The following is a 20,469-nucleotide window of genomic DNA, read 5'->3' as shown; positions in this document are numbered from 1 at the left end:
GGTGTTTAGTGAACTCGTGTGCGCTCTCTTACCTCAAAGAAGTTACTCGTAGTCGTGGAAAAGGATAGCCACCGAGTCAAAGCTGGCTTGCTACAACTAAACCCCACATTGCCTTCTTGATACTAATGCATGTATGATAGGATCTGATGTAAGTCTTGCTGAGTACCTTTGTACTCACGTTTGCTTAATTTATGTTTTGCAGATGAGACAGCTGTCTCACTAGTAGTTCCGCTTGGACTTCGACGAGTAGCTTGTTACCTCAGCTACGATCTTGTACCCTTGGGAGGGTCTTGTAGATAGTCAGGCTTCCCGGCCCTTTTCTTTTGTAGTTGTCTATACTCAGACATGTAATGCTTCCATTGCTTGTATGCTCTGAATGATGGGTCATGAGACCCCTGTTTGTATTTGATGCTATGTGGCTCTTTTGGGCCTTTATCTATATGAGTTTGCGTTATGTTGTGATGCCATGTTGTACATCACATACTTGCATGTTATGCGTACATGTAACGTGTATTGCTATGTGTGGGATCCGACAACCTAGTTGTCTATCCTTGGTAGTCTCTCTTATGAGGAAATGTAGTCTAGTGCTTCCATCGAGCCATGGTGACTTCTGGAGTCCTGCTAGCCTGCTACAGCCCGGATTCCCAGAGTCCTGTTGGCCCAATTGGTACAGCCCAGATTCACACACTGATGACCGACATGCTCGATGTTGTTTCATATATGCCTGTTCCCGTAAGTTATGCCACTTTGGGTTCACGACTAGTCATGTCGGCCCGGGTTCTCTGTCATATGGATGCTAGCGACACTATCATATACGTGAGCCAAAAGGCGCAAACGGTCCCGGGCCAGGTAAGGCGACACCCGTGGGAATACCGTGCGTGAGGCCGCAAAGTGATATGACGTGTTACATGCTAGATCGGTGTGACTTACAATCGGGGTCCTGACACGATGACAAGGACGGAGGGTGCGCCCTAGGGCGGGCGCGCGCCCCCACCCTTGTGGTGGCCCCGGGACTCTCCTCTGGTATCTTTTTGTTCCAGTATTTTTCATTTTTTCCAAAAATATTCTCCGTAGATTTCCAGCCCATTCCGAGAACTTTTATTTTTGCACAAAAACAACACCACAGTAGTTCTGCTGAAAACAGCGTCAGTCCGGGTTAGTTCTAATCAAATCATACAAAAATCATATGGAATTGTACATGGCATGAATACTTCATAAATTATAGATACGTCGGAGACGTATCATGGCTCGCCAAGGGTATGATACGTCCATTTTGCATCATGCTTTTATATCGATATTTATTACATTATGGGCTGTTATTACACATTATGTCACTATACTTATGTCCATTCTCTCTTATTTTACAAGGTTTACATGAAGAGGGAGAATACCGGTAGCTGGAATTCTGGGCTGGGAAAGGAGCAAATATCAGTGACCTATTTTGCACAGCTCCAAAAGTCCTGAAACTCCACAGGAGTCATTTTCAGAATATATAAAAAATATTGGGTGAAGGAAGCACCAGAGGGGGGGCACCCACCATCCACGAGGGCGGGGGCGCGCCCTACCCCCTGGGCGCGCCCCCTGCCTCATGGGCCCCCTGGCAGGCCTTCGGTGCCCATCTTATGCTATATGAGGTCTTTCGTCCGAGAAAAAATAATAAGCAAGCTCACGGGACGAAACTCCGCCACCACGAGGCGGAACCTTGGCGGAACCAATCTAGGGCTCCGGCGGAGTTGTTCTGCCGGTGAAACATCCCTCCGGGAGGGGGAAATCATCACCATCGTCATCACCATCGATCCTCTCATTGGGAGGGGGTCAATCTCCATCAACATCTTCACCAGCACCATCTCATCTCAAACCCTAGTTCATCTCTTGTATCCAATCATTGTCTCAAAACCTTAGATTGGTACTTGTGGATTGCTAGTAGTGTTGATTACTCCTTGTAGTTGATGCTAGTTGGTTTATTCGGTGGAAGATCATATGTTCAGATCCTTTATGCATATTAATACCCCTATGATTATGAACATGAATATTGTTTGTGAGTAGTTACGTTTGTTCCTGAGGACATGGGAGAAGTCTTGCTATAAGTAGTCATGTGAATTTGGTATCCGTTCGATATTTTGATGAGATGTATGTTGTCTTTCCTCTAGTGGTGTCATGTGAACATCGACTACATGACACTTCACCATTGTTTGGGCCTAGGGGAAGGCATTGGGAAGTAATAAGTAGATGATGGGTTGCTAGAGTGACAGAAGCTTAAACCCTAGTTTATGAGTTGCTTCGTAAGGGGCTGATTTGGATCCATATGTCTCATGCTATGGTTAGGTCTACCTTAATACTTATTTTGTAGTTGCGGATGCTTGCAAGAGGGGTTAATCATAAGTGGGATGCTTGTCCAAGGAAGGGCAGCACCCAAGCACCGGTCCACCCACATATCTAATTATCAAAGTACCGAACACGAATCATGTGAGCGTGATGAAAACTAGCTTGAAGATAATTCCCATGTGTCCTCGGGAGCGCTTTCCTTTATATAAGAGTTTGTCCAGGCTTGTCCTTTGCTACAAAAAGGATTGGGACATCTTGCTGCACTTTATTTACTTTTATTACTTGTTACTCGTTACAAATTACCTTATCACAAAACTATATGTTACCGATAATTTCAGTGCTTGCAGAGAATACCTTACTGAAAACTGCTTATCATTTCCTTCTGCTCCTTGTTGGGTTCGACACTATTACTCATCGAAAGGACTACGATAGATCCCCTACACTTGTGGGTCATCAGAGTACTTCCGTCATTTCACCTGGTGGCGTATAAGTGCAGCAAGACAAAACCTAGCCGCCACCTCCCGCTCACATGCACCCCGCTCTGTCCTCCCTTCGCGGCTCCCCACCTATAACCCTACCCCCTGCTCTCCTCTGCGTCACCGCCGCCTGTCCTCCTCCCCTCACATCGCGCCCGCATGGCCCTGCTACACTGATGTCTCTGTAGCCGTCTGACCTAGATGCAGCCGGAGTCTGTCGGCACCGCACGCGGAGGAGACGCGGCGAGTAGGAGCACGAGCCACTTCAGCCACCGGAGCAGTGGGTCGTCGCGCCATCGATGGGAGGAAGCCGGGCGGAGTGCGCCGTTGCCACCGGCTGCGCCCTAGGAGACGTTGTAGCGGAGGCAGAAGTACGCGCTCGATGCGGCACTCCCCCGTTGCTCCTCCTTCTTCTCCATCGCCAAGCCAAGAGGGCGCTGCCTTCTACTGCTGTTCCAGGTTCTTCTTCTTCTTCTTCTTCTTCCTCTCTCTCTCTCCCTCTCTCTCTCTCTGACGATCCTATTTCCTCTCTCTTCACTAGGTCCGGCTGCTCCGGTTACAAGGTGTTGAAGGAAATATGTCCTAGAGGCAATAATAAAGTTGTTATTTATATTTCCTTATATCATTATAAATGTTTATTATTCATTCTATAATTGTATTAACCGGAAACTTAGTACATGCGTGAATACATAGATAAACAAAGTGTCGCTACACTAGTAGAAAACAGGGCTTTGGTTCGAGCGCAATATACACATTAGTCCCGGTTGCATTACGAACCAGGACTAATGTGAGCATTAGTCCTGGTTCAAGCAGCTAAAGGAATTAGTCCCGGTTCAAATGGGCCCTTTAGTCCCGATTTGAGACACGAACCGGGACTCAAGGGCATCACACCCTTTAGTCCCGGTTCATGTCTCAAACTGGGACTAAAGATTAGACCTTTACTCCCGGTTTGAGACATGAACCGGGACTAAAGGGTGCGACCTTTAGTCCCGGTTTGAGACACGAACCGGGACTAAAGGGTGCGATGCCCTTTAGTCCTAGTTCGTGTCTCAAACCGGGACTAAAGGGCCCATTTCTCAAACTCTACCCCCCGTGTATCGCCATTTCAGTTTAGAAAAAAAAACACAAAAGAAAATGATAAAAACTTCAAAAAATAAAATCCTTCGAGTTGTAGTTATATTACTACATCTACTAGTTAGGAAAATTAAAAAACTTAAATTTGGACATGTTTTGCAAAAAAGTGTCATGAAAATGTAAAATGGCTATAACTTTTGCATATGATGTCGGAAAAAACATATAATATATCAAAGTGGTTAGCACGAAAATCGGCATCCGATTTTGACCGCCTACGACCTGTTTGCATATTTTTAGAATCCTCAAATTCTAAAAGGAAAAATGATATGCTCAAATTTTAGTTTTTTGAATTTTGGTTAAATCTGGTCAAATATGGTCAAACTACTTATTCAAGAAGTATTAGTGTTACTACATAATTATTCAAGAATATTGGTGTTACTAAATATTTTTTTCATTTTGGTTAAATCTCGTCAAATTGTGGTCAAACTATGGTCAAACTACTTATTCAAGAAATATTAGTGTCACTAAATAATTATTGCTTTTTAGAATAATAGTTTCAAACTCAAACAGTGAAATGTGTGACTTCATGCTCAAGCTAAACTCCGAGGGTTAATAGGATTGACATCTTACTATTGTCAGGAAAACAACAAGTGCAGACTTGGAAATGAGGGGGAATAGAACCCAGAAGTTAAGCGTGCTCAGGCTGGAGTAGTGAGAGGATGGGTGACTGGCCGGGAAGTTAGATGATTTGGAATGATGAGGGTGATTAGAGATTAGAGGTTAAATTGAGCAGTGATGAGGGGTGATTAGAGATTAAATTGTAAAATAATTCAGAAATTTGAAAATTGGGAATTTTTTAAAAAAAATTCAAAAGAAAATCGTAAAAATTCCTTTAGTCCCGGTTGGTGTTACCAATCGGGACTAAAGGTGGAGCTCCAGACGGCGGCCAACCGGGACTAAGGGGGGGGGGCTTTAGTACCGACCATTTAGTCCCGGTTCCAGAACTTGGACTAAAGGCCCTCTTGAACCGGGACAAATGGCCCTTTTTATACTAGTGCTAGTATGCCTCTACTTGACTAGCTCATTAATTAAAGATGGTTAAGTTTCCTGACCATAGACATGTGTTGTCATTTGATGAATGGGGTCACATCATTAAGAGAATGATGTGATGGACAAGACCCATCGTTAGCTTAGCATAATGATCGTTTAGTTTTATTGCTATTGCTTTCTTCATGACTTAGACATGTTCCTCTAACTATGAGATTATGCAACTCCCGAATACCGGAGGAACACCTTGTGTGCTATCAAATGTCACAATGTAACTGGGTGATTATAAAGATGCTCTATAGGTGTCTCCGAAGGTGTTTGTTGAGTTGGCATAGATCGAGATTAGGATTTGTCACTCCGTGTATCGGAGAGGTATCTCTGGGCCCTCTTGGTAATGCACATCACTATAAGACTTACAAGCAATGTGACTAATGAGTTAGTTGCGGGATGATGCATTACGAAACGAGTAAAGAGACTTGCTGGTAATGAGATTGAACTAGGTATGTGGATACCGACGATCGAATCTCGGGCAAGTAACATACCGATGACAAAGGGAACAACGTATGTTGTTATGCGGTTTGACCGATAAAGATCTTTGTAGAATATGTAGGAGCCAATATGAGCATCCAGGTTCCGCTATTGGTTATGGACCGGAGATGTGTCTTGGTCATGTCTACATAGTTCTCGAACTCGTAGGGTCCGCACGCTTAAGGTTCGATGATGATTTGTATTATGAGTTATGTGATTTGATGACCAAAGTTTGTTTGAAGTTCCGGATGAGATCACATACATGACGAGGAGTCTCGAAATGGTCGAGAGGTAAAGACTCATATATTGGAAAGCTATATTCTAACATCGGAAAGGTTCCAAGTGATTCGGGTATTTTTCGGAGTACCGGGGAGTTACGGGAATTCACCGGGAGAAGTAATGGGCCTTATTGGGCCATACGGGGAAAGAGGAGGCAGGCCAAGGGGAGGTGGCGCACGCCCCCCATGGGTCCAAATTGGACTAGGGGAAGGGGGTGGCGCCCCCTTGCCTTTTCTTACTCCCTCTCTCTTTCCCTCTTTCCTTCTCTCCTACTCCAAAAAGGAAAGGGATTCCTACTAGGACTTGGAAGTCCTAGTAGGACTCCATACTCTTGGCGCTCCCCTAGGGGCCGGCCCCTCTCCCTCCCTCCTTTGTATACGTGGGCAGGGGCACCCCAAAGGCACACCAAGTCTTCTCTTAGTCGTGTGGGGTGCCCCCCTCCACAGTTACACACCTCGGTCATATTGTCGTAGTGCTTAGGCGATGCCCCACGCTGATAACTTCATCATCACCATCGCCACGCCGTCGTGCTGAGGCAACTCTCCCTCGTCCTCAACTGGATCGAGAGCTCAAGGGACGTCATCGTGCTGAACGTGTGCTGAACACGGAGGTGCGGTACGTTCGGTACTTGGATCGGTTGGATCATGAAGACGTTCGACTACGTCAGCCGCGTTACTAAACGCTTCCGCTTTCTGTCTACGAGGGTACGTGGACACACTCTCCCCGCTCATTGCTATGCTTCTCCTAGATAGATCTTACGTGATCGTAGGAAAATTTTGAAATACTACGTTCCCCAACGGTGGCATATGAGCTAGGTCTATGAGTAGATGTTATATGCACGAGTAGAACACAAAGAGTTGTGGGAGATAATAGTCATACTGCTTACCACCAACGTCTTACTTTGATTCGGCGGTATTGTTGGATGAAGCAGCCCGGACCGACATTACATGACCGTGTTCATGAGACTGGTTCTACCAACATGCTTCGCACAAAGGTGTCTAGTGGGTGTCAGTTTCTCCAACTTTAGTTGAATCAAGTTTGACTACGGCCGGTCCTTGTTGAAGGTTAAAACATCACACTTGACGAAAAATCATTGTGGTTTTGATACGTAGGTAAGAACGGTTCTTGCTAGAAGCCCGTAGATGCCATGTAGAACTTGCAACAATAAAGTAGAGGACGTCTAAGTTGTTTTTGCAGGGCATGTTGTGATGTGATATGGTCAAGACGTGATGTGATATAAATTGTTGTATGAGATGATCATGTTTTGTAACCGTTATCGGCAACTGGCAGGATCCTTATGGTTGTCGTTTTAATTTATGAAATGCAATTGCCATGTAATTGCTTTACTTTATCACTAAGCGATAGCGATAGTCGTAGAAGCAATAGTTGGCGAGACAACAACGATGGCATGATGGAGATCAAGGTGTCAAGCCGGTGACGATGGAGATCATGACGGTGCTTTGGAGATGGAGATGAAAGACACAAGATGATGATGGCCATATCATGTAACATATTTTGATTGCATGCGATCTTTATCCTTTATGCATCTTATTTTGCTTAGTACGGCGGTAGCACTATAAGATAATCCCTCACTAAATTTCAAGGTATAAGTGTTCTCCCTGAGTATGCACCGTTGCTACAGTTTGTCGTGCCGAGACACCATGTGATGATCGGGTGTGATAAGCTCACTGGTGCGCGTCGGTCCTAAACAAATGGTTTTTTTACCCCTTTCCGCGACGGCATTTGGAACCGTCGCCAAGTGAGTGTGTGCGATAGGGTGTCCTTCCCACATGACCCAGAAATCGTCGGGGATAGGCCCTCCTGGGACCCAGGCTGGGGCCGTGTGCGATCGGGCGAGGCATCGAAACCCAATCATTTCCGTAGGTATGTACATCCCACACGGTGAATCCCATAAATCATTTCCGTAGGTATCTACATCCCACACACTGAATCCCAGAAATCATTTCCGTAGGTATGTACATCCCACACGGTAATCAGAGAAAATCATTTCCATAGGTATGTACATCCCCACATGCTGAATCCCAGAAAAACATTTTGTTCGTATGTATATAACACACAGTCAATCCAAGGAATACGTTTCCGTTCTTATGTACATCCCACACAGTCAATCCAGGGAAAACGTTTCCGTTCGGACGTAAATCCCACACAGTTTTATGTGTAGGCTCGTGTGTGAAAGGTGTAACTATCACACACGGTCTTCCTTGGTTAACGGTTTGCTTTTATCAACTATATCACACACGATTTGATGAAGAAAACTATGTGGCATTGGGCTATCCATCGCAACCGCTTTTACTACTAGAACCGTTTGCAAAGGTCCGTGACACATTTAGCAGGTTTATTAGTTTACAATTAATAATTCCAGTATTATGCAAATTCACATTTCATATCAAACAGCTGTTTGCCAATTTCATATCATGCACATAAATATTTTATAACATCACAGTACGGTAGCTACATGAAAACAACACAGTACAACATATAGCTAGTTCAACTTCATAAGAACAATATATTCATTTCCCTTCATCGCACACGCAACTAAAACCTGAACCGTGTTTGATGCATCTGTCATCGCAAACGTTTTATACATTTCTGACAGTTTTCCTACACCACCGTTTGCGATCATTGCATCGCACACAGTTTCTCGAAGGGTCTCTCATCATAGTGTCGCGTTAGCAGCATCCTGCAGTAGTGGCTCTACATTCACATGCAATGGGTGCAAGCCAGTTTTGCACATGCAAAATACTCAGGTTAAACTTGATGAGCCTAGCATATGCAGATATGCCTCGGAACACTGAGACCGGAAGGTCGAACATGAATCATATAGTAGATATGATCAACATAGAGATGTTCACCATTGAAAACTACTCCATCTCACGTGATGATCAGACATGGTTTAGTTGATATGGATCACGCGATCATTTAGATGACTAGAGGGACGTCTATCTAAGTGTGAGTTCTTAAGTAATATGATTGAACTTTAATTTATCATGAACTTAGTTCTAATAGTATTTGCATATCTATGTTGTAGATCAATAGCTTGCGATGTAGCTCCCCATTATTTGATATGTTCCTAGAGAAAAATAAGTTGAAAGATGATAGTAGCAATGATGCGGACTGGGTCCGTGACTTGAGGATTGTCCTCATTGCTGCACAGAAGAATTATGTCATTGATGCACTGCTAGGTGACGGACCTATTGCAGGAGCAGATGTAGATGTTATGAACGTTTTCCAAGCTCGGTATGATGACTACTTGATAGTTTAGTGCACCATGCTTTACGACTTAGAACCGGGACTTCGAAAAACGTTTTGAACTCCATGGAGCATATAAGATGTTCCAAGAGATGAAATTGGTATTTCAGTCTCATGCCCAGGTCGATAGGTATGAGACCTCTGACAAGTACTTTGCCTACAAGATGGAGGAGAATAGCTCAACCAGTGAGCATGTGCTCAGAATGTCTCAGTACTACAATCACTTGAATCAAGTGGGAGTTAATCTTCCAGATAAGATAATGATTGACAGAGTTCTCTAGTCACTATCACCAAGTTAATAGAACTTAGTGATGAACTCTAATATTCAAGGGATAATCGAAACGATCCCCAAGCTATTCGAGATGCTGAAATCGGCGAAGGTAGAAATCAAGAAAAAGCATCAAGTGTTGATGGTTGACATAATTCCTATTTGCAAGAATAAGAACATCATTAATTCTTCCCATAGGCTTTTAATAGTAGAATCCGCCAAGTGCAAATTCAAAGAACATTCTTCAAGATCGGTAAGACCAAGCACATCACATAAAGATTTCGGAATTGTAGAAACACTAGCACCCAAGTCACACAAAGCAAAACACTCATAATTTTTAATCTTGACTTTGATAGTAGGTTCCCACTCATCATGCAATTTTCTAGGAATTGATACTTCTAATTGAAGGAAATATGCCCTAGAGGAAATAATAAAGTTATTATTTATTTCCTTATATCATGATAAATTTTTATTATTCATGCTAGAATTGTATTAACCGGAAACATGATACATGTGTGAATACATAGACAAACAGAGTGTCACTAGTATGCCTCTACTTGAGTAGCTCGTTGATAAAAGATGGTTATGTTTCCTAGCCATAGACAAAGAGTTGTCATTTGATTAATGGGATCACATCATTAGGAGAATGATGTGATTGGCTTGACCCATTCCGTTAGCTTAGCACTTGATCATTTAGTTTGTTGCTATTGCTTTCTTCATGACTTATACATGTTCCTATGACTATGATATTATGCAACTCCCGTTTACCGGAGGAACACTTTGTGTGCTACCAAACGTCACAACGTAACTAGGTGATTATAAATGTGCTCTACAGGTGTCTCAAAAGGTACTTGTTGGGTTGGCGTATTTCGAGATTAGGATTTGTCACTTCGATTGTCGGAGAGGTATCTCTGGGCCCACTCGGTAATACACATCACTTAAGCCTTGCAACGAATGAGTTAGTTGTGGGATGATGTGTTACGGAACGAGTAAAGAGACTTACCGGTAACGAGATTGAACTAGGTATTAAGATACCAACGATCGAATCTCGGGCAAGTAACATACCAATGACAAAAGGAACAACATATATTGTTATGCGGTTTGACCGATAAAGATCTTTGTAGAATATGTAGGAGCCAATATGAGCATCCAGGTTTCTCTATTGGTTATTGACCGGAGATGTGTCTCCGTCATGTCTACATAGTTCTCGAACCAGTGGGGTCCACACGCTTAAAGTTCGATGACGGTTATATTACGAGTTTATGGTTTTTGATGTAATAAAGGTATTTCGGAGTCCCGGATATGATCACGGACATGACGAGGAGTCTCGAAATGGTCGAGACGTAAAGATGGATATATTGGACGACTATGTTCGGACATCAGAATGGTTTCGGGGAGTTTCGGGCATATACCGGAGTACCGGGGGTTACAGGACCCCCCCGGGGAGACTAATGGGCCTATTGGGCCCTAATGGAGAAGAGGAGGGGCGGCCAAAGGGAAGCCGCGCGCCCCCTTCCCCGTAGTCCGAATTGGACAAGGACGGAGGGGCGGCGCCCCCCTTTCCTTTCCCCTCTCTCTCCTTCCCTCTCCTCTCCTACTCCCACATGGAAAGGGGGGGGTGGGAGTAGGACTCCTCATGGGGTGCTCCTAGGGTGGCCGGCCCCCTCCTCCTCCTCCTCCACTCCTTTATATATGGGAGGAAGGCACCCCTTGGAGACACAACAATTGATCTCTTGGATCTTTTAGCCGTGTGCGGTGCCCCTCTCTACCATAGTCCACCTCGATAATATCGTAGCATTGCTTAGGAGAAGCCCTGCGACGGTAGAACATCAACATCGTCACCACACCGTCATGCTGACGGAACTCTCCCTCAAAGCTCGGCTGGATCAGAGTTCGAGGGACGTCATCGAGTTGAACGTGTGCAAAACTCGGAGGTGCCGTGCGTTCGGTACTTGATCGGTCAGATCGTGAAGACGTACGACTACATCAACCGCATTGTGCTAATGCTTCCGCTTTCGGTCTACGAGGGTACGTGGACACACTCTCCCCTCTCGTTACTATGCATCACCATGATCTTGCGTGTGCGTAGGAAAAAATTGAAATTACTATGTTCCCCAACAGTGGCATCCGAGCCTGGTTTTATGCGTTGATGTTATATGCACGAGTAGAACACAAGTGAGTTGTGGGTGATACAAGTCATACTGCTTACCAGCATGTCATACTTTGGTTCGATGGCATTGTTGGATGAAGCGGCCCAGACCGACATTACGCGTACGCTTACGCGAGACTGGTTCTATCGACGTGCTTTGCACACAGGTGGCTGGCGGGTGTCAGTTTCTCCAACTTTAGTTGAACCGAGTGTGGCTACTCCTGGTCCTTGAGAAGGTTAAAACAACACTAACTTGACGAACTATCGTTGTGGTTTTGATGCATAGGTAAGAACGGTTCTTGCTTAGCCCGTAGCAGCCACGTAAAACTTGCAACAACAAAGTAGAGGATGTCTAGCTTGTTTTTGCAGGGCATGTTGTGATGTGATATTGTCAATACATAATGCTATATTTTATTGTATGAGATGACCATGTTTTGTAACCGAGTTATCGGCAACTGGCAGGAGCCATATGGTTGTCTCTTTATTGTATGCAATGCAATCGCCCTGTAATTGCTTTACTTTATCACTAAGCGGTAGCGATAGTCGTAGAAGCAATAGTTGGCGAGACGACAACGATGTTACGATGGAGATCAAGGTGTCGCGCCGGTGATGATGGTGATCATGACGGTGCTTCGGAGATAGAGATCACAAGCACAAGATGATGATGGCCATATCATATCACTTATATTGATTGCATGTGAGATGTTTATATTTTATGCATCTTATTTTGCTTTGATCGACGGTAGAATTATAATATGATCTCTCACTAAATTTCAAGATAAAAGTGTTCTCCTGAGTATGCACCGTTGCCAAAGTTCATCGTGCCCAGACACAACGTGATGATCGGGCGTGATAAGCTCTACGTCCATCTACAACGGGTGCAAGCCAGTTTTGCACACGTAGAATATTCAGGTTAAACTTGACGAGCCTAGCATATGCAGATATGGCCTTGGAACACTGAGACCGAAAGGTGGAGCGTCAATCATATAGTAGATATGATCAACATAATGATGTTCACCATTGAAAACTACCCCATTTCACGTGATGATCGGTTATAGTTTAGTTGATTTGGATCACGTGATCACTTAGATGATTAGAGAGATGTCTATCTAAGTGGAACTTCTTAAGTAATATGATTAATTGAACTTAAATTTATCATGAACATAGTACCTGATAGTATTTTGCATGTCTATGTTTGTTGTAGATAGATGGCTCGTGCTGTTGTTCCGTTGAATTTTAATGCATTCCTTGAGAAAGCAAAGTTGAAAGATGATGGTAGGAATTACACGGACTGGGTCCGTAACTTGAGGATTATCCTCATTGCTGCACAGAAGAATTACGTCCTGGAAGCACCGCTAAGTGCCAAACCTGCTGTAGGACCAACACCAGATGTTATGAACACCTGGCAGAGCAAAGCTGATGACTACTCGATAGTTCAGTGTGCCATGCTTTACGGCTTAGAACCGGGACTTCAACGATGTTTTGAACGTCATGGAGCATATGAGATGTTGCAGGAGTTGAAGTTAATATTTCAAGCAAATGCCCAGATTGAGAGATATGAAGTCTCCAATAAGTTCTATAGCTGCAAGATGGAGGAGAATAGTTCTGTCAGTGAGCATATACTCAAAATGTCTGGGTATCATAATCACTTGACTCAACAAGGAGTTAATCTTCCTGTTGATAGTGTCATTAACAAAGTCCTTCAATCACTGCCACCAAGATACAAGAGCTTCGTGATGAACTATAATATGCAAGGGATGAATAAGACAATTCCTGAGCTCTTCGCAATGCTAAAGGCTGCAGATGTAGAAATCAAAAAGGAGCATCAAGTGTTGATGGTCAATAAGACCGCCAGTTTCAAGAAAAAAGGCAAAGGGAAGAAGAAGAGGAACTTCAAGAAGAACAACAAACAAGTTGCTGCTCAGGAGAAGAAACCCAAGTCTGGACCTAAGCCTGAGACTGAGTGTTTCTACTGCAAACAGACTAGTCACTAGAAGTGGAACTGCCCCAAGTATTTGGCGGATAAGAAGGATGGCAAGGTGAACAAAGGTATATGTGATATACATGTTATTGATGTGTACCTTACCAGAGCTGGCGGTAGCACCTGGGTATTTGATACTGGTTCTGTTGGTAATATTTGCAACTCAAAACAGGGACTATGGATTAAGTGAACACTGGCTAAGGACGAGGTGACGATGCACGTGGGAAATGGTTCCAAAGTTGATGTGATCGCCGTCGGCACACTACCTCTACATCTACCTCCGGGATTAATTTTGGACCTAAATAATTGTTATTTGGTGCCAGCGTTGAGCATGAACATCTTCATCTTGTTTAATGCGAGACAGTTATTCATTTAAAACCGAGAATAATGGTTGTCCTATTTATATGAGTAATATCTTTTATGGTCATGCACCCTTGAAGAGTGGTCTATTTTTAATGAATCTCGATAGTAGTGATACACATATTCATAATGTTGAAGCCAAAAGATGCAGAGTTGATAATGATAGTGCAACTTATTTATGGCACTGTCGTTTAGGTCATATTGGTATAAAGCGCATGAAGAAACTCCATACTGATGGACTTTTGGAATCACTTGATTATGAATCACTTGGTACTTGCGAACCATGCCTCATGGGCAAGATGACTAAAACGACGTTCTCCGGAACTATGGAGCGAGAAACTGATTTGTTGGAGATCATACGTACTGATGTATGTGGTCCGATGAATGTTGAGGCTCGTGGCGGGCATCGTTATTTTCTCACCTTCACAGATGATTTAAGCAGATATGGGTATATCTACTTAATGAAACATAAGTCTAAAACATTTGAAAAGTTCAAAGAATTTCAGAGTGAAGTTGAAAATCATCGTAACAAGAAAATAAAGTTTCTACGATCTGATCATGGAGGAGAATATTTGAGTTACGAGTTTGGTCTACATTTGAAACAATGCAGAATAGTTTCGCAACTCATGCCACCCGGAACACCACAGTCTAATGGTGTGTCCGAACGTTTTAATCATACTTTACTACATATGGTGCGATCTATGATGTCTCTTGCTGATTTACCGCTATCATTTTGGGGTTATGCTTTAGAGACGGCCGCATTCATGTTAAATAGGGCACCATCAAAATCCGTTGAGATGACACCTTATGAACTATGGTTTGGCAAGAAACCAAAGTTGTCGTTTCTTAAAGTTTGGGGATGTGATGCTTATGTGAAAAAGCTTCAACCTGATAAGCTCGAACCCAAATCGGAGAAATGTGTCTTCATAGGATACCCAAAAGAAACAGTTGGGTACACCTTCTATCACAGATCCGAGGGCAAGACATTCTTTGCTAAGAATGGATCCTTTCTAGAGAAGGAGTTTCTCTCGAAAGAAGTGAGTGGGAGGAAAGTAGAACTTGATGAGGTAACAATACCTGCTCCCTTATTGGAAAGTAGTTCATCACAGAAACCGGTTCCTATGACGTCTACACCAATTAGTGAGGAAGTTAATGATGATGATCATGAAACTTCAGATCAAGTTGTTACTGAACCTCGTAGGTCAACCAGAGTAAGATCCGCACCAGAGTGGTACGGTAATCCTGATCTGGAGGTTATGTTGCTAGACCATGACGAACCTACGAACTATGAAGAAGCGATGGTGAGCCCAGATTCCGCAAAATGGCTTGAGGCCATGAAATCTAAGATGGGATCCATGTATGAGAACAAAGAGTGGACTTTGGTTGACTTGCCCAATGATCGGCAAGCCATCGAGAATAAATGGATCTTCAAGAAGAAAACTGATGCTGATGGTAATGTTACCGTCTATAAAGCTTGACTTGTTGCAAAAGGTTTTTGACAAGTTCAAGGGATTGACTACGATGAGACCTTCTCGCCCGTAGCGATGCTTAAGTCTGTCCGAATCATGTTAGCAATTGCCGCATTTTATGATTATGAAATTTGGAAAATGGATGTCAAAACTGCATTCCTGAATGGATTTCTGGAAGAAGAGTTGTATATGATGCAACCGAAAGGTTTTGTCGATCCAAAGGGAGATAACAAAGTGTGCAAGCTCCAGCGATCCATTTATGGACTGGTGCAAGCCTCTCGGAGTTGGAATAAACATTTTGATAGTGTGATCAAAGCATATGGTTTTATACAGACTTTTGGAGAAGCCTGTATTTACAAGAAAATGAGTGGGAGCTCTGTAGCATTTCTGATATTATATGTGGATGACATATTGTTGATTGGAAATGATATAGAATTTCTGGATAGCATAAAAGGATATTTGAATAAGAGTTTCTCAATGAAAGACCTCGGTGAAGCTGCTTATATATTGAGCATCAAGATCTATAGAGATAGATCGAGACGCTTAATTGGACTTTCACAAAGCACATACCTTGACAAAGTTTTGAAGAAGTTCAAAATGGATCAAGCAAAGAAAGGGTTCCTGCCTATGTTACAAGGTGTGAAGTTGAGTAAGACTCAATGCCCGACCACTATAGAAGATAGAGAGAAAATGAAAGATGTTCCCTATGCTTCAGCCATAGGGTCTATCATGTATGCAATGCTGTGTACCAGACCTGATGTGTGCCTTGCTATTAGTTTAGCAGGGAGGTACCAAAGTAATCCAGGAGTGGATCACTGGACATCGGTCAAGAATATCCTGAAATACCTGAAAAGGACGAAGGATATGTTTCTCGTTTATGGAGGTGACAAAGAGCTCGTCGTAAATGGTTACGTCGATGCAAGCTTTGACACTGATCCAGACGATTCTAAATCGCAAACCGGATACGTGTTTTTATTAAACAGTGGAGCTATTAGTTGGTGCAGCTCTAATCAAATTGTCGTAGCGGGATCTACATGTGAAGCGGAGTACATAGCTGCTTCGGAAGCAGAAAATGAAGGAGTCTGGATGAAGGAGTTCATATCCGATCTAGGTGTCATACCTAGTGCATCGGGTCCAATGAAAATATTTTGTGACAATACTGGTGCAATTTCTTTGGCAAAGGAATCCAGATTTCACAAGAGAACCAAGCACATCAAGAGACGCTTCAACTCCATCCGGGATCAAGTCCAGGTGGGAGACATAGAGATTTGCAAGATACATACGGATCTGAATGTTGCAGTCCCGTTGACTAAGCCTCTTCCACGAGCAAAACATGATCAGGACCAAGGCTCCATGGGTGTTAGAATGATTAATGTGTAATCTAGATTATTGACTCTATTGCAAGTGGGAGACTGAAGGAAATATGCCCTAGAGGCAATAATAAAGTTCTTATTTATTTCCTTATATCATGATAAATCTTTATTATTCATGCTAGAATTGTATTAACCGGAAACATGATACATGTGTGAATACATAGACAAACAGAGTGTCACTAGTATGCCTCTACTTGACTAGCTTGTTGATCAAAGATGGTTATGTTTCCTAGCCATAGACAAAGAGTTGTCATTTGATTAACGGGATCACATCATTAGGAGAATGATGTGATTGACTTGACCCATTCCGTTAGCTTAGCACTTGATTGTTTAGTTTGTTGCTATTGCTTTATTCATGACTTATACATGTTCCTATGACTATGAGATTATGCAACTACCGTTTACCGGAGGAACACTTTGTGTGCTACCAAACGTCACAACATAACTGGGTGATTATAAAGGTGCTCTACAGGTGTCTCCGAAGGTACTTGTTGGGTTGGCGTATTTCAAGATTAGGATTTGTCACTCCGATTGTTGGATAGGTATCTCTGGGCCCACTCGGTAATACACATCACTTAAGCCTTGCAAGCATTGCAACTAATGAGTTAGTTGCGGGATGATGTGTTACAGAACGAGTAAAGAGACTTGCATGTAACGAGATTGAACTAGGTATTGAGATACCGACGATCGAATCTCGGGCAAGTAACATACCGATGACAAATGGAACACCATATATTGTTATGCAGTTTGACCGATAAAGATCTTCATAGAATATGTAGGAGCCAATATGAGCATCCAGTTTCCGGTATTGATTATTGACCGGAGATGTGTCTCGGTCATGTCTACATAGTTCTCGAACCCGTAGGGTCCGCATGCTTAAAGTTCGATGATGGTTATATTACGAGTTTATGGTTTTTGATGTATCGAAGGTAGTTCGGAGTCCCGGATATGATCACGGACATGACGAGTAGTCTCGAAATGGTCGAGACGAAAAGATCGATATATTGGACGACTATGTTCGGACACCTGAATGGTTTCGGGGAGTTTCGGGCATATACCGGAGTACCGGAGGGTTACCGGAACCCCCCGGGGAGACTAATGGGCCTATTGGGCCCTAATGGAGAAGAGGAGGGGCGGCCAAAGGGAAGCCGCGCGCCTCCTTCCCCCAGTCCGAATTGGACAAGGAGGGAGGGGCGGCGCCCCCCTTTCCTTTCCCCTCTCTCTCCTTCCCTCTCCTCTCCTACTCCCACATGGAAAGGGGGAGTCCTACTCCCGGTGGGAGTAGGACTCCTCATGGGGTGCGCCTAGGGTGGCCGGCCCCCTCGTCCTCCTCCACTCCTTTATATACGGGGAGGGAGGCACCCCTTGGAGACACAACAATTGATCTATTGGATCTTTTAGCCGTGTGCGGTGCCCGTCTCCACCATAGTCCACCTCGATAATATCGTAGCGGTGCTTAGGCGAAGCCCTGCGATGGTAGAACATCAATATCGTCACCACACCGTCATGCTGACACAACTCTCCCTCAAAGCTCAGCTGGATCAGAGTTTGAGGGACGTCATCGAGTTGAACGTGTGCATAACTCGAAGGTGCCGTGCGTTCGGTACTTGATCGGTCGGATAGTGAAGACGTACGACTACATCAACCGCGTTGTGCTAACGCTTCCGCTTTTGGTGTACGAGGGTACGTGGACACACTCTCCCCTATCGTTGCTATGCATTACCATGATCTTGCGTGTGCGTAGGAAAATTTTGAAATTACTACGTTCCCCAACAATGGCATCCGAGCCTGGTTGTATGCGTTGATGTTATATGCACGTGTAGAACACAAGTGAGTTGTGGGTGATACAAGTCATATGGCTTACCAGCATGTCATACTTTGGTTCAGCGGTATTGTTGGATGAAGCGGCCCAGACCGACATTACACGTACGCTTACGCGAGATTGGTTCTACCGACATTCTTTGCACACAGGTGGCTGGCAGGTGTCAGTTTCTCCAACTTTAGTTGAACCGAGTGTGGCTACGCCCGGTCCTTGAGAAGGTTAAAACACCACTAACTTGATGAACTATCGTTGTGGTTTTGATGCGCAGGTAAGAACAGTTCTTGCTCAGCCCGTAGCAGCCACGTAAAACATGCAACAACAAAGCAGAGGATGTCTAGCTTGTTTTTGCAGGGCATGTTGTGATGTGATATGGTCAATACATGATGCTATATTTTATTGTATGAGATGATCATGTTTTGTAACCGAGTTATCGGCAACTGCAGGAGCCATATGGTTGTCTCTTTATTGTATGCAATGCAATCGCCTTGTAATTGCTTTACTTTATCACTAAGCGGTAGCGATAGTCGTAGAAGCAATAGTTGGCGAGACGACAACGATGCTACGATGGAGATCAAGGTGTTGCGCCGGTGACGATGGTGATCATGATGGTGCTTCGGAGATAGAGATCACAAGCACAAGATGATGATGGCCATATCATATCACTTATATTGATTGCATGTGATGTTTATCTTTTATGCATCTTATTTTGCTTTGATTGACGATAGCATTATAAGATGATCTCTCACTAAATTTCAATATAAAAGTGTTCTCCTGAGGAAGCACCGTTGCTAAAGTCTGTCGTGCCCAGACACCACGTGATGATCGGGTGTGATAAGCTCTATGTCCATCTACAATGGGTGCAAGCCAGTTTTGCACATGCAGAATACTCAGGTTAAACTTGACGAGCCTAGCATATGCAGATATGGCCTCGGAACACTGAGACCGAAAGGTCGAGCGTGAATCCTATACTCCCTCTGTTCACTTTTATAAGACCTTGAAGACATTTCAGACAATGTACAAAACAACCCATTTTGAGTTGTCTGAAATGACTTACAAAAGTGAACGGAGGGAGTAGTAGATATGATCAACATAATGATGTTCACCATTGAAAACTACTCCATTTCACGTGATGATCACTTATGGTTTAGTTGATTTGGATCACGTGATCACTTTGATGATTAGAGAGATGTCTATCTAAGTGGGAGTTCTTAAGTAATATGATTAATTGAACTTAAATTTATCATGAACTTAGTATCTGATAGTATTTTGCATGTCTATGTTTGTTGTAGATAGATGGCTCGTGTTGTTGTTCCGTTGAATTTTAATGCGTTCCTTGAGAAAGCAAAGTTGAAAGATGATGGTAGCAATTACACGGACTGGGTTCATAACTTGAGGATTATCCTCATTGCTGCACAGAAGAATTACGTCCTGGAAGCACCGCTAAGTGCCAAACCTGCTGCAGGACCAACACCAGATGTTATGAACACCTGGCAGAGCAAAGCTGATGACTACTCGATAGTTCAGTGTGCCATGCTTTACGACTTAGAACCGGTACTTCAACGACGTTTTGAACGTCATGGAGCATATGAGATGTTCCAGGAGTTGAAGTTAATATTTCAAGCAAACGCCCGGATTGAGAGATATGAAGTCTCCAATAAGTTTTATAGCCGCAAGATGGATGAGAATAGTTCTGTCAGTGAGCATATACTCAAAATGTCTGGGTATCATAATCACTTGACTCAACTAGGAGTTAATCTTCCTGTTGATAGTGTCATTGCCAGAGTTCTTCAATCACTGCCACCAAGCTACAAGAGCGTCATGATGAACTATAATATGCAAGGGATGAATAAGACAATTCCTGAGCTCTTCGCAATGCTAAAGGCTGCGGAGGTAGAAATCAAAAAGGAGTATCATGTGTTGATGGTCAGTAAGACCGCCAGTTTCAAGAAAAAGGGCAAAGGGAAGAACAAGAGGAACTTCAAGAAGAACAACAGACAAGTTGCTGCTCAGGAGAAGAAACTCAAGTCTGGACCTAAGCCTGAGACTGA

Source organism: Triticum urartu, chromosome 6A (assembly GCF_056163025.1).
Source record: "Triticum urartu cultivar PI428250 chromosome 6A, HENAU_Tu73, whole genome shotgun sequence".
NCBI classification, from domain to species: Eukaryota; Viridiplantae; Streptophyta; class Magnoliopsida; order Poales; family Poaceae; genus Triticum; species Triticum urartu.
The sequence above is the reverse complement of the archived record's forward strand: the minus strand, read 5'-3'. Positions refer to the sequence as shown.